The sequence below is a fragment of the Accipiter gentilis genome, chromosome 5 (assembly GCF_929443795.1).
Source record: "Accipiter gentilis chromosome 5, bAccGen1.1, whole genome shotgun sequence".
NCBI classification, from domain to species: Eukaryota; Metazoa; Chordata; class Aves; order Accipitriformes; family Accipitridae; genus Astur; species Astur gentilis.
In genome coordinates, this window is record NC_064884.1 from 37,144,976 (window position 1) to 37,159,175 (window position 14,200).

Consider the following 14,200-nt stretch of genomic DNA (forward strand, 5'->3'; position numbering starts at 1 on the left):
CAACTATAAAGAATTCACTCTTTATGATTAAATTCTGTCTTTGAATGGTGAGCAAACTAATGACTACAGCTAATGACTAAGACAGTCATTGATTCACTCCTAGCCAGGATGAAAGACATTTCTTTAGATAAGCAAGTATCCCAACAACAAAACAACCGCTTTTTCTCACGAATGAGAAAGCAACAAGGAAGACTGTTGACAAGGAAGCAGTATGAAAATAAAGGTAATGCAAAACTCAAAACTCAATGAATGAGACCCAGATGACCTCCCAAAATACTGAATCAGAGGTGAAATGAATTCTCATCAAAAACATAGTTTCAGATTGAGCATGGCACCATGTTTTTAAAAATAGAGAAAAGTAGAAACATACTACTAATACTTAGACTGGTGAGTAGATAAATGATCAGAGTAACTAAAGACACAGTAACTGGGCCTCAGCACTACATGGGAACATAAACAAAACAAAAACAAAAAAGAGTTATTCAGAAGAGAGGTCTGCAAGAGTTGGAATTTAGGAAAACAAACACTCTATAATTTTTCAGAGGCAGGTCTATATGCCATTATCTGATAACTCTGATTTTATAGACAAAAGAGAGACTTCAAATCTAACACACTCAGGCTATGCTAAGCCATTTATATGGTACAATAAAAGAAATTGCTATTAAACCAAAAAGAAACTGATGATTAGTAAACAGCTGTAAAGGAGAACTAAACTAAAAAGTGCATCTGTTTTTGATGTCTTTTGGTCAATCTGGATAAAGAAGGATCTCCCTGAAGTGTTTCTAAGGACTAAAGCATTCAACACAAATTAATAAATTTTGTGGATGATACAAAGTCAGAACACACTTTAAGAATCAAATGACCTTGAGAGGCAAGGTAACAGAAATGGAATTAATTTTAATAGGACAGATCACTGTCTGATGCCTTGCAGAACTAATAAAATACAGCCTCATAATTTGGAAATGACAGAGGAGAGAGATATCTGGGAACATTAACTTGCCACTGAAATTTTCTGCCCCGTTCGTATTATGCAGCTCTACAAAAGAAAAAGACAGCATTAGGATGTTTGTTCCTGGAGCAAAAGGGAATAGTGCATTGCACTACTGAGATAATCTCTGGGCCAGATAATCTCAGTACCAGACATCCACACTCAGGAAAGAAAAGCTGAAGCAAAGCAGATGCAGACCAGGGCTATCAGGATGACTGGAAAACAGAAAAGCTTGGCTCACTCAAGCTATCAAACAAATGCTGAAAGAGGATTGGGTTGCTCCCCACAAATACGGTTTAAGGATGCGGGAGGTTAACAGTGCAGAAAAAGAAACATTTGAGCTAAATGCCACTAGCACAAGAGCAATCGTGTCTGAAGTGACTGAAAATACAGGTATCTGATGTTCTGAAGTTGCTTCTAATTGCTTTGGCAGGTTAAAAATACGTAACAGCTTTATAAATTGAACAAGATTCATCTTAAAAAGAGTATATTATACTGCTGCTAGAAACAGTATGAATTTATTTCGATGATACAGGAACTCCTTTCTAGTCCTATTTCCTGTCATTAGGAAAAAAGTGAGATTTTTCCAAACAGACTGCATTATAGACCCATGTCTCCTCTCTTCCATCACTGCTCAAGAAACACAATGCAGAGCTGTGCATATGTGGTAGCTAATGCAGCTACCACAGGCTGCAACGAGCATCCACTGGACAAGGAGGAAGCCAGTATCTTGCAGCAATATGCAAAGGCTTCTGTTTAAGCAGAGTAGAAGCAGCCAAAAACCTTTCTCAAAGGAGTTCTCAGCTGAAAATCACCTTCCAGTAGGCTCAGATCTGAAAATTCAAGTATGCACAAAAGCAAACATGAACCAAGTTAATAGATATCATAGTCTTAACTTGCATTTATTCAATCACAATTGACTTCTTTGGCATAATGAATCATTAGCGTTTCCCTAATTATAGGGTGATCAACATTGTCCATATTTAGGACTCATACTTCCACTTAGAACAAGAGCCCACACACTCATGTAACTGGGTTTTTTTGCCATATGCATTGCTTATATGTACTAATTAGATCATCTAAAGATTAGGCTCTGAAGTGAATCTTTCATGTTTAATCCACATATTTAGGAAGGAAACCTATTTTCACATCATTTCTCTCCTTCTAGCATATATTCTTACAACAGTTAATTTCTACATATAGCAAGTTTATCCTCTTTAGTTTCTAATCAAACAAAAATTTGGACTTGGGAAAGAAAGCATTTCAGAACAAAATGGTACATCAAGACAGAAAATCCTGTTATTTTTGTTGCTTTAAATCCATGCCTTCAACATTTTTATCCTGTATTTTCAGTCACCAATGAGAAAGGATGTGCATTTATCTCAGATAAAAATGACTGATGATAAAAAAGACTACCAGTTGCCATAGAAAGCAATCTCCAGCACAAATTGGAAGAAAAATGAATTTGATTAGGAAACTGAGCAAAAATCCTAAGAAAATCTGCAGTGCTTTTAAATAAAGTCTCTAGGTACTAAGGGTTACATTTCATAGGGATGTAAACACATAAAAAGAACAAGAAAACTATGGGTAATGGCATCTAAGGTTTCTGTATTTGCCAGTAATATTTGCGTTTGGCTTTTGATTTCAGAGAACCAGCGCACTCATAAAGAAATACCCACATATTACCAGAAATAATACGCTACAAACAATTTATTCTTAGACTTAAGTCAAGGCAAATATTTCTGCTTAGTCTTCTTATGCACAATGTACTCTACCTGAATTTCAGGACTGGAAACAAAAAGCTGACTGAGTACCTGTATTACACCATCAGAGTTAATGGTGAATAGCCACGGAACCTCTATCACTTTGAGAACACTGTTCAGAACAAAACCATTACTCATTTTTCACTTGCATTCCATGAATCCCCTGTCTCTGCCTGTAATCTTACAGCATCTCATCACGTGAGGTCTTGAGAGACAAGAACTATGTCCCAGTGCTTATTTTAGCTTCTTAATCCCTAACAGTGACTTTCACAAAGTGTTCTTTAAAGGGACAATAAGGTCAGAAACTACAAATCAAACAAATGGCTTTCATGAATTAAAAATAAAGTACTACAGATCAAATATACCTATCAAGTACACATAAAGCTGTGATTTTTGTAATGGGTGTAGTGTGTAACCCCTTGAAGTTATCCAAATATATAAAAAAAAAACAAAAATCCCCACTTTTTCTTACCAAAGAATATAATTCACATCAGAAATAGTACATTCTGTTAAGAAAGACATACACCCAAAGTATACAACAATATCACACCACAGGTAAGGACAACAGTGCCTCTCAAATCACATTGTTTGATTGTGCTTGCATTAATATTTCCTCAGCACTTAAGTGCAACAAGAAAGTTAGAAAACGAATCCACAGGAGGAACATCGCGACCTGCTCAGACAGCCTGCAGCTCATGTGCTCCAGCAGGTGGGGATGCGAAGATACCACTGATTTGCCTAACCTCTCACTGCTCAAACTAAAAAGGTGCCCACATAAAAAAACCACATTACTGGCTTCCTGCTCTGTATTCCCAGTGGCTCAATGTAACGCTGAAGAAATACTGTGCACAGAGGTAACTAGCTTCTTGCTTTTGCATGTCTGCTGCAACAGTATTGTACTCTTAAAATTATTTGAGTAATTTTCCTAGGAAACACAGGTTTAGCTTACGTGATATATGGCAACTTTGCATAATGAACAGGCTCCGAATTTACTCTCTTCTATTCAGTTTCTGAAAAGACAGCCTCTGCCAGTTACAAAAGGCAGGCTGTGCTTCTCTGGTAACCCAAGACATTTTCCTATGCAATGCTTTGCAAATTATAAAGAGTAGCAGCCAGACATACCATTTCAAGTAGGTACAGGAGGAACAGCTGTTGCTTCTTTTAAAAGGCACAATCTGACTTGTCACAGCAGCAGCAAAATAAAGACCCATCATGCAAACAAGGTGTGCATGTGTCGGGAGTAGAGACTTATCACGAGATCAGATGCATATGCACTATTGATATTTCTTTCAACTTCATCACAAGTATTTCTAGCACAACAGAATCACAGATAAAACAGGAAAAACTTCAAGATTTAAGCAGGGGATACAATATTACACAAAGCATATCAGGTATCAGAATTTTCTCCCATGACAAACTGATCAAAACTGTACAGAAATCCCAGAACAAAGAAGGCAGGCTATTCCAAGAGTCAGTGATTTCCTTGAACTTAGCTAGAGAATTCCTTTCTGAATTATCTTTATCACCTTTGTTGCCCCAATTTTCTCAAAATTAAAGATACACAGGACCCATGTGACTCACTGACTTGGATGCAGCGTTTATCAGCTTGTAAGGTGATGAACACAAAGTTATCCTCTTCCCATCCTCTAGGCTGTACATATTACTGATTTACAACTGATTGAAATACTCTGCTTTAATTCATTGTTGTGGTTTAACCCCAGCCAGCAACTAAGCACTACGCCGCCGCTCACTCACTCCCCCCCCACCCAGTAGGATAGGGAAGAAAATCGGGAAAAGAAGTAAAACTCATGGGTTGAGATAAGAACAGTTTAATAGAACAGAAAAGAAGAAACTAAGAATGATAACAGTAATAAAATGACAACAGTAATAATAAAAGGATTGGAATATGCAAGTGATGCACAATGCAATTGCTCACCACCTGCTGATCGACACCCAGCTAGTCCCCAAGTGGCGATCCCCCACCCCCACTCCCCCCAGTTCCTACACTAGATGGGACGTCCCATGGTATGGAATACACCGTTGGCCAGTTTGGGTCAGCTGCCCTGGCTGTGTCCTGTGCCAACTTCTTGTGCCCCTCCAGCTTTCTCGCTGGCTGGGCATGAGAAGCTGAAAAATCCTTGACTTTAGTCTAAACACTACTCAGCAACAACTGAGAACATCAGTGTTATCAACATTCTTCGCATACTGAACTCAAAACATAGCACTGTACCAGCTACTAGGGAGACAATTAACTCTATCCGAGCTGAAACCAGGACACTCATGCACAGGCTGACATTTCTTCTTTGTATTAGGAAGACTTACAGCTTTCTAAGATCAACCCTTCTTGACGGACATCTGGACTTCTCACAGGACTTCAGCCACTTGAGATTAAGAGAAGCACAGTAATAGCACCCGTTCTAACTGCTATATCAGAGCCATCAAGGGCAGACTGCAGAGTTGTTAGGTTGCCAGCTGGCACTGTGCCTGAGGTCTTTGAGGTTCTGTGCAGGCCATTTGGATCGTCTCTAAAAGTCTTGCCTGAAAAGCTGGAAAGCAGAAAGCCAGTGCAAATAAACACTATTTACCATTTGAATTTACCGACCTTATTAGAAGGCTTAGACAATAACCTCCTGTGTTATCGACACAGCTGCTTCAATGTCTTTGCAACAGCTTGCACCACAACAGAACAAAGGAGAAGGGACAGGAAGAGCCTAGAGGTACTCCCGTCCTCTCTCATTATGGGCCTGTTATTTGAAAACTCTGTAGTTTTTACCAGTTCAGATCTTTTTCCAACTGGAATTGTCATGTAACCTGATAGCAGTGGAAGAAGCAATGTTAGCAAGTTCAGCTGAAGGACAGAAATCACTCATGACCTAGGTTGCTGTGAGCATCATTCCTTTCAATTTTTTTCTGACTGCTAAGGATGTAACTGAGAAGCTTGTGAAAACACAGCAGAGGAGCAGAGGACAACACTCCAGCCAGATGGCATGTAAAGGCTCCTCCAACAGCCTGGCTCTGTGGGATGAAGCTTGCATGGAAGCTTCCACAAGGAAGAACTCAGCCCAGAGTCCTCCAAATCCAGACATTGCAGCACATCAGATCACTCCTTGACACAGTACAGCAGTGGACCAAGCAAGCAGATCCTGAAGTTGACCAACTAAGACTTTGATTTATAAACTTTGTGCGAGTGGTACATCCTCTTGCAGAGAAAGATGCACGGGAGGGACTAGAGCTTCTTCTACAGAGGGTCCAGATCAAGGGCCCAGTCCCAAACCTGAAGAGGAAGTCTTGCTCTGCTCTTAGCTAAGAAAAAAAAAAGCTGAACAGCAAAGGAAAAAATCTAAAACAAGATTCAAAACTCTGTTTTAAAATACACTTTGATTTTCAAACCCGAGCTGGCCATTTATTTTAAAAAGCCCACACAACTCAAAGAGGAATGCAGACAGGAGGCAGGGTTTCATCTAACATCCCTAGGTGGGGGGCACAGAGGGAGCCCCTAGGCTGGCCACAGAGCCTACTGCCATTGCTCACCTTTTAGATGTAGAGAGAAAGGCAGGGCATGCAGTGTACAGAAACAGTTCCCAGGCAAGTGTGCAAGGCAGTGTTCTTTTATAAAGCACAGAGCACGCACAGGCTGCTGAAAGCAGAGCTCACTGATAATTGCTCAAAGGCATGCTCTACGCAGAGGTAGCCTGTGACTGGCATAGAATAGTATGCTAAAAGGAACGCTTCCTAAGTGTGTCATTTGGAACGTTAAAGTACCAACTACCAGTTTAAAGTAACAACCACCACCTCCTCCCAACACTTAAGTAATTTGTCAACTTAACTTCAAGATAAAAATCACAGATTAGGAGAGAGTATGATATATTATGTAGTTAAAAACCAAACCGACCAAACAAAAAAAGCCCATCCTACCCACCCCAGCTGGTTCTGTAAACTATAAGAATCAAATGCAACTTTAAGCTGAAACATGACTTTTGCATTAGTCATAATTAAACTAGTTCCTGAAGACTGATGGCGCACAGATATTTTTATTTCCCACCTTTCCCTGCCCCCTCCTCTCCCCCCAATATACACTGACATTTACTTAAGTTGACCAGATCCTCAACTGGCATAAAAATAATCCTCAACTGCAGTGTCGTCACTGTTACACCATTCTGAGTTACACAAAATAAGGACTAGACTCATCATACCCATTACAAAGCTAAAGATTTATCTGTGGTTTGATCTTCTTGGCAATTTAACCTCAATGCTTGCTTAGTCATAGAATTAAAACCTGCATGTACACATGCATGAACTGGCTAGTAATAAGTGAAAAATATATTGCTTTATTGAAACATTATGGCTTTAATTTTGAAGGCTGATATTACACAAGAATAGTTCTGGTGCTCACTGTGCCTCAGCTCCATGAACACAATCCATTTCATTTTCTTACAGAACGAAGACAACTAACACTTTATTGATAAAAAGTGTTTCATCCTTTTTGATGGAGTGTCATCGATGTTTTCTCAGATGAAACATACCAAATGAGATAAAGTACAGACAGTTTAATATGGCCAAGCTTGTGTTCCTGTAACACAGCTAAGCTGTAACTGCTTTGGGAACCAAGATCAGAATCAGATTTAATGCAAGACCTTAAATGCACAAGCCTCCTCATAGGGCCTAAGATAGGAATTGAGAACTTGTGATTTAAACCTGTAAATTAAGGCTTGCTTCTAGTATTTGAGCGAGCAGCTCTGATCTGGGCACGAGCCTTGCACAGGACCGTTCCAGTTACTGCATGTGTACTGGGCACAGCACCTCACTTCCCTGCTTCCGCCCAGCTCCCATTCCCATTCAAATTTGACCAAATAGATTCTCTCCTTCTAACATAACACCCACAAAATGTAAACCACAATTTTTCTTCAGGTAAAAAAGAAATTTTAAGTCAGCATATGTATTCTTGAAACAAGAGGTTTCAATTGATGCTGCCTTCTCTAGCGCAGTCCTGAGCTAGAGGGGTGGAGGAATACAGAAACAAGTTTTGTTCATTGCTTTAGCTACTGTTCCTTTTAAACTATCTCCATGCTGAAAGTCAAAAGCAACGTCCCCTTCAGGAAAAAACAGCTGCACACTTCAAACATTTCATTTCACAGCTTTTTTCTGACTTTTATCCCTACACAATCTGCGTACAAAACAGCTTCTTCTTTCCGAGTTACAGAGCATGGGGAACAAAGCCAGCCTCGCAAGTACAACGGGTCTAACACACATACAGATCTGCAGTAGTCAGTGTTTTGAAATGCTCTTTTCAAACTCTTTAGGGAAATTAATTATTTAACAGCCATGTGTCAGAGATATTTGTCTCACATTTGAAGGCTCCTCTTATCATTCCTCCCCAAGGAATTTAGCAATACTCCTATGTTTCAACAAACCAGCAGTTCCTTGTGGCAACAGGACCAGTCAGTGCAGATAACAATTAAGCAGGCATCTCCTCCTGCTCCTCTCTCCAGCTGGACTGTCCCTGAAGGCCAGCACACGACCCCTTGTTGAAGACCTAATGAGGCACCAAAGGGAGCAGCAGGAATGACCCTCTAACTGTAACACCAGAATTCAGTAAAAGTGCCCCTCCAGACAGACAAGTTGGTCCCATGGGTTTCTTTTACTAACAGTTATTTTTCTTATCTCAAGAAAGACATCCTACAAAAGTACCCACCTGCAACAGGCACTGCTCATATATGCAAACAGACAACCTTCCTATCCCTTTTTTGGTCTTCCCTGTGTAAAAATGTGATCATGATTACAGGACTTTTCTACAGCAACAGATCAATGACACAAACTGGAAATAAAGGACAGACTCCAGCATCCTGACTCTTACTCTTTGTATGAAGGTCAGAGACAGCATTATCATTCCCACCCCGTTTGGGACAAAGTACTCAACAGTATTTTCAACCTTCTCATATTGTTCACAGGAACACCTTTGAAAAACAGTCCTGAAGATTACTACCACACTACAATATCCTACATAACACAGGAAGAACCTAGCATACCACTGCTCTTAATAGAAGTCCAATTCCCATCTTTCCAACATAGAAAAAGAACTTTTCAAGGACTTACTTACATAGCACATCCATTGAGTAGCAGCACATATCAGGTCCTGTCTTTCCTATTAAGTCACTAAGTCCAATAGTGTAACCCACACAGTTTGGGATGCTCCTGGGACATTGCTTGCCCTTCTGCTCACCTGCACTTGCACAATAGTCTATTTATCAACCATCATTTGCTTTCCACATGAAGAAATCCATCACTTATTATCAGAATAAAGTCCGTATCTCAAAGACTCATGGATCTGCCATTCCAGCCTCTCTAATTCTCACCTGAGGACTGCATGCACCTACAGGAAGCTACAAGCTATTGCCATACAGTTAAGGAAATTTAAATTACCTTTCAGGAAACCTTAAATTGAATTAATGCAGATTTCTAGCACTGAGTCGGAGCCTATGAAGACAAAAGGAAGACAAACTCTGTAGTTCGCTTCAATCCAACCAGAAATTTTCTGAACTCTTAGCATTTAAAAAAATACTGAAAATACAGTGTCATACTAAAACCAAAATGTACTGTGGTCTCAAGTTTAAACTCTAGATAGACGAAGAACATCTGGAAACTGAAGACTTATATTAGCTATTTTGCCTGTGTATCTTCCTCCTTTATGAGCACAAAAGGCAATACACGTTCAAATAATGAAACTTTAATTGATATATTTTTGTGGGTAGGACAACTCTGAAAAATTCAGCTGAGATCAGTTTGCATTCAATTTCTGAAAATAGAACCCAATTCAGTCAATGAAAGCACTTTTCTGAACACTGCAACATTAACATCCCCCTCCCTATCTTTTGCGTTTGTACAAAGAATAGCATTACAAAAGTCTATCACATAGGCTCTACAGAGAAATGGCCTGAGTTTGAAGGAAGTAACAGATTCCTTAGTTCTCCACAGCTAGCTTGCCAATACAGAGTCCTCAGCAAACTGCAGGGTACTAGCACATTGCACATCTCTAGATGAAAAACATATGAGCTAGGGGAAAAGCCTGAAAAATGTCAGACAATAGTATTGAGTTTGTTTGCTTCAAGAAAAAAATAAAAAAAATCCAATAAGACTCTCCACAGCATTCAAGGGTGATGCAGGAAAGGAGCTCCTTTATAGCAGCAAAGCTATATTAATGAGAGCCCCTGTCAAAAGTCTCACAGCTGCAGAACTCCCACGCTTTCCCAAAAACCAAGGGCAAGCTTCTTTAGAAGTGACAGCGAGAAATTAAGTCTGTACAATCACTCTCTATATTTCCTTACCTAACACAGGCAGCAGATACATTCATTCATCAAAATCTTTCATCAGCAGTACATATTGATTCCTGGATTTTTTTGTTTTAGCAGAGCCACATAAGTACCAATGAGCAGTAAGAAATTTATGTACAATGGAAAACCCCTCCTGTATTAGAAGGCTCACTTATTTTTCGACTTTCAAAGAAAACCCCACGCTCAAGAGATGCAGTATACTGGAGATTCAATTTAGAAACACAGCTAAGTGAACTGATAATCAGACTGAAGTGTACTTCCTGCTTCTTTAACACCATGAGAGAAAGGAAATGTTAGTTATTGACACTGCAATGCAATTTGCTTGAGTACAGAAAAAGCACACAGATATAAAATACTAATAAAAGTGGGCTAACAGAAGAGCAAAACCATCTACCCACAAACAATTGCACTGTAATCTCTTTGTGGTTTCTTCCATTGTTTCGAATATTATTTCAGCAAGGACCAAAATGAGTCTGGCAAAATGGTAACTGCCTCTCCAAAACCAGGTAAATGAAAAAATTGTTTTGCATACATTTCCATTTGGTTTCTTACCCAGAGTTAAAGGATTCCTACTTCTGAACATGGTGTTGGAAGAAAAATGTTTAAGCATAGACTACGCCAAGATGGATGTAAAGGAAATTCAGCAACATACATTTAGATCGCCCAAAAAGACCCTGCTACCTTGCAACAGTCTCCAAAGTGAGAAAACAACATAATCCTCAAGTAAGAAGCCTTAACCTGCAGGTTGCAAACAAGTCACAGGAAATAACCACCTGAGGAGTACCAAGCATGTACATTCGGAAGCTCTTTCCTTTCAGCTGTCACACTGAAAAACCTCAAGTACCTGCTGAAAGGAAATATTGCTTCCTACCAGTTTGGAAATCCTCGTGCAAAAAGTTAGTCAGACACCAGATACATTCACTGAACCAGCTGCTGAAATCCTTGCTGCAGTAGGAGCTGGAAAACCTACTCTACAACAACTTGCTACTATGTGACTTACATGCTTTTGGGAGAGGGAGAATCACCTAGGTATACACTTTTAGTGGTGCACATTGCTCAAAAGGGAGCAGGGAGGCAGAACATGTAGCCAACCAATAGCAAATGAGACAAGACACACTGCACCTCACTTGGTGCAAACACAAGAGACCAAACACAGGAGAATTCAAAATTACCCCAGTAGTTCTGCCTATCAAAGTAGTGTTCTTCCCCAGACAGGGTTGGATTACTGCTAGTTTGTATTTGCTTGTAACTGGTGATGGTGATCAATGAGCTACTCTGCATCTTTGCAAGAAGCTTACGTAGGATCAAGAGGCTATACTTCAGATTTAGTACCATTTCAGCAATTAAAATCAGCCCTACAGCTAAAATGGGGTTTCTACAAATATGCAATGTCTCTTAAGAAGAATTTGATCCTCTGATTGTGATATTCACCCTTAATGAATAAACAACTGTAGCACCAAACTCATACAAACATTAATGTCTTCATATTCTGTGCTATGACTTGGAACATTAGAGATTAGGTTCCTCAGTTATGTCATGTCAGATGTAAGTACTTTCATACAAATACTCCACATTTACCCCAGTTCAGGAATCTAGGAAGCTTGCTGGCCAGATCTAATCCTTAACAAGAGGTGCTAGAAATTTTGTGATGTGAGATGCCAGACACCAAACAGAATGTGGTTCACCTTCTATTGCTTCCCTGCCATCCCTCTCTCCAGTCTGCAGGCTATCACCATCACCCTTCTTCAGATCAGGAATCTGAGGCAAAAAAAAAAAAAGAAAATGAAGAGAAGCAACCTCTACAAAGGCTCCAGCAACAGCAAAATAATATCAATGCAATGATAGTGAAGATGTTCTTTTCATTAAAGATCAGACTAAGTGCCTTTCTAGCTCTTCATCAGTCTTGGATAGAAAGCATCAGAACCAAAAGTTTTTTTCACATCCATTTTCCCAGAAAGCTGTCCCTTTCTCCTAAACTAAGAGCTGGTAATAACAGACCATATCCATTTTAGGTTGAATTAGGAATTCTGCTAAAGGTCATGCACAGATGTCACTCAATCACACTTTCATGAACAGAACAGCACTACACTCGCACAGCATGCCTGCAATCAGCATACAGTCTTGGCTGATCCACTAAAGCTCACTGTCAATACCTGAACCACCATGAAAACTGGATAACAACGCCTGCAAGTGGCATAAAATGAGAGGGACTGAAATGTTATTAGTTGATACAGAAAGTTAATCGTAGTAGGGAAAATATAGAGGCATTTGCTAGTCACTGCAGAGGACTTACTCGCAGAGATGAATATAATTCCACTAACACAATCTGGAAAAAAGGGAGTTCAAGCTGTGATGGATGCAGAGAACAAACACATTCTCTTACTCTACTAGCAAAATAATGGAGAACCTGCTGCAGTGACTGGCTCCTTCAGTCTTTCCAAATTAGAGAAGTTCAAGGTTTGGTCTCAGTGGGGAACTGTACAGATAACCAGCAGCACTGCTGCCTCAAGTACATAACAGGTATAAAAGGGTATTAGGAAGCAGGCTGGAGGAAGGCATTAACAAATTAGAGTAGATGATACTTTAGATTAGACATTTCTACTCTAACAAAATATCTACATTGTCAAAGCAAAGCAAACTAATAGTTTTTGAGTGCAAAACTCATTTCAGCATGATAGAGATCTACCTCTATCCTTTAGAAGGCTTCAAAAGGGAAATCAACCATAAGAGCAAATACAATCTACCAGAAAGAAACTGTGTATGCTCATATGTGGCCATGCACACACAAGCTTGCGGGACAATAATTCAGACAACAGTAGGATACCGAGGCACGTGCCATCACATGACAAGAGAATCCTCAGCAACAAAAAAACATTTCAAAATCCCATCCAAAAACAAAAATGGTGTGATCTCCCCACTACCCCTAAAATGGATCCTGACTGACTTTATGAATGTCATTATACAGCCTATCACTTGAAGAGTCAAGCAGTTCATATTTCAGTATTATGGCATACTTCTCAGTCTACTTTCCAGCCCACCGCCCCTAGAATAAGACTCAGACCCCCAGAATGAAGCAGGCAAGAGCACTGTGGAAAACATACCAATACAGGCTGCACTGTACTTCATAGCTCGAAACATTTAGTCTACTGATCTCTCAGCATTATTTTGTGAACAAATAGTGATACATTTTGTTTACCAACAGACATGTTGTCACGAGAGGTACAATCTAGAAAGCTCTTTGCGAAACTGCTGACTACTGTTATGTTTTGGGCAAACAAAAACAAAACCTTGAAGTCATAAAATTTAGATACGCAGACTGTTTAAAATTGGAGCTTAGTTTTGCCCCACATTGATGGAATTATTTACTTTTAAACACTAAAAGGCAATCTAGCTGTAGAAGCTAACAATATACTGCTACAGAGTTCATAACTTGTTATGTATTATTTTTAAATTGGAGGAATACCTCCTGCTGCCCCTGCTTTGATAGCTTCAGTAAATTAGATACTACTTTGTCACATTCTACTGTCCTTGCTAACAACAAGAGGTGAGATCACTCCTGTCACTTTGCTCGTTTTTCACTAGATCTTTTTTATGATGCAGTGCTAAGTATGTTACTACATTACTTACATGGAAGGGAAAACAAAGCAAGTTAGAAAATTAAACACTACCACACAATGACATATATACACTCTTCTCTGCTCCAAGCATATTTTATATTTAACAAAATCTGTCACACATGATACACCCTTATGAATTTAATTTTTGAGAGCAAAAGAATCCAAAGATTCAATGACATTCATCAATCTAACAAAAGAAGATTTTAGAGAAAGCTAATCATCTACCTTATTCTACGAAGCTCAATGATCAACACTGATGATTGGAACTTACAAGCAGGATACCCCCCAAGTCTGACATGTAAACCCCTACTTCAGATTTGCAGGGAACACAGGAAGAAACCTAAGACTACATTACAGAAAAGAGGTATGGCAATGGTTTGTCTAGAGATACCCAAGGTAGCCTGAGTGCTGAGAATAAAATTGCCACAGCAGCATGGAGCTTGATGCAGGCTGCAACAAACACCTCACCACCCAGGTAGGTACTTGGGCACCCACTTACTCAGA

The 14,200-nt window shown here is 39.5% G+C and overlaps 1 protein-coding gene across 6 annotated transcripts in view; it reads right to left on the reverse strand.

Moving 5' to 3' along the window:
- AGPAT4 (1-acylglycerol-3-phosphate O-acyltransferase 4) overlaps positions 1-14,200 on the reverse strand; it is a 77,305-nt gene that overhangs the window by 39,950 nt on the left and 23,155 nt on the right. The window contains exon 2 of one of the 6 annotated variants that reach the window (XM_049801659.1): positions 11,765-11,837. The exons of the other annotated variants lie outside the window; for them this stretch is intronic. The gene's annotated coding sequence lies outside the window, so the exon portion shown is untranslated. The remainder of the gene's footprint in view (positions 1-11,764; positions 11,838-14,200) is intronic. 6 annotated transcript variants of the gene reach the window in all.